Consider the following 2,201-nt stretch of genomic DNA (forward strand, 5'->3'; position numbering starts at 1 on the left):
ATTCTTTTTCCGCAATTAAAATGCCATAATTTGTATTTGGCTTCTTTGAGAAGCTCATTAAAAACTTACTATGTCATTTTATGACATTTTTCTCTACTTATGCAATGTGCTGTTTCTATTTTACAAGCGAAAGTAAGTACGAGTTTTAATTAGCCTATTGATAAAATTACGTTCATTTACTAAATAAAGATAATTTCTTCGTCTCCTAAATCAAATGCGAAAAATTCAAAGCATACTGATGAGTATTTGATATTTGCGTCATTTATAGATAGAACGAAGATGACGTCACTCTGGTCTTTGTTATTTATTTATTTTTTATTTTATTTTTTTTTTTTTTTTGCCATCCATGTTAATGATTAATTCTTAGAAAACTGTATTAACCAGTCTATAAACATTCAAGATTACAAATAGTTTTGTGTGTTGGTCCGTTATAGTCTGATGGTAACTTCCAATTTTGTTTTTGATATAATAATAATAATATATATATATAATAATAAAATTAATAATAATTTAATATAATAATTAATATGATATGATATATAATAATAATAATAATAATAATAATAATATAATAATAATAAATATAATATAATAATAATAATGATATAATAATAATAATAATAATAATAATAATAATAATAATAATAATAATAATAATAATAATAGTAAATAATAAATAATAATAATAATAATAATAATATAATAATAATAATAATAATAATAATAATATAATAATAATAATAATAATAATAATAATAATAATAATAATAATAATAATATCATCAATCATCATATAATAATAATAATAATAATATAATAATAATAATAATAATAATAATATCATCATCATCAATCATATCATCATATAATAATATAAAAGTAATAATAAATAATAATAATAATAATAATAATAATAATAATAATAATAATAATAATAATAATAATAATATAATAATAATAATAATAATAATAATAATAATAAAATAATACATATTTTATTCGTCCAAAATGGAAATTCGTTTACAGACTTGGCATGCATTAAAAAATACAAATTTAAAATCCAATGGCGACAACACACACACACACACACACACACACACACATATATATATATATATATATATATATATATATATATATATATATATATATATATATTATATATATATATATATTATAATATATATAAGTGCCGTCCACTTCATTCATTTTGATTTTTACTTTTTGTCGTTGATTGGAATACGTTATTTCTACACTTTGGTCAAAGTGTGGCAGAATTATCAACCTTCCTGGCTGGCAGAGGTCAATAGTCAGAACGTTAAAAATGACGTCAGACTTATGTGACGTCAAAAGCATTCTGTTAATAATCAATTTGTCGATATCAGAGTTTCGATGTAAACAAGAGTTACCGATCCTGTGGGTGATAAAACGAGAGCTGTAAAGGCGATGACGTATGCGTCTCGATCAAGACTCGTCTGATCTGCAGCCCCCCCCCCCCCCCCCCCCCCAACCTTCCAACCTCCGTCCCCACCTCTACCTCATACTTATAATATCAATTTTATTGACTCTCTCTCTCTCTCTCTCTCTCTCTCTCTCTCTCTCTCTCTCTCTCTCTCTCTCTCTCTCTCTCTCTCTGCCAGCACTGATTACTCATCGCTACAAAATAACGAAATCAACAAACTTCACTTCACAAAGGACACCCCCCCCCCCCCTGCCTCCCACACCCTAGCAGGATATCCGGTAGTGTTATTCGGTCCTAAAACAATGATTTATTAATTCTATGAGTTTGAATTTTATTTGTTTACTTTTTGTGCAAGGAGAAAGGATCATAGCACAAAAAAAAAAAAAAGGGTGTGGGGGGGGGGGTGGGGGGACGAGGGGGGGGGGTGTCTTACGATAGTCATCACTAACTTATAGATAGAATGCGCTTGGCCAAGGAGTTCACAACATTGCCATCCGGAAGTATAACGGACCAACACACAAACTCTGTGTAACCATGAACTTTTATAGTCTTGTTAATACAGTTTAGTGAGAACAACTCACAAACGCGGATGGCAAAAACAATAACAAAGGCCTGAGTGACGTCATCTGCATACTATCTATAGATAGAATAGCGCTTGGCCAAGAGTTCACAACATTGCCATCGGAAGTATAACGGACCAACACACAAACTCTTGTACCATGAACTTTTAAGTCGGTTA

This window comes from Berghia stephanieae, chromosome 1 (genome assembly GCF_034508935.2).
Source record: "Berghia stephanieae isolate SIO BIC M18660-M18661 chromosome 1, UCSD_Bste_1.3, whole genome shotgun sequence".
Taxonomy (NCBI): Eukaryota; Metazoa; Mollusca; class Gastropoda; order Nudibranchia; family Aeolidiidae; genus Berghia; species Berghia stephanieae.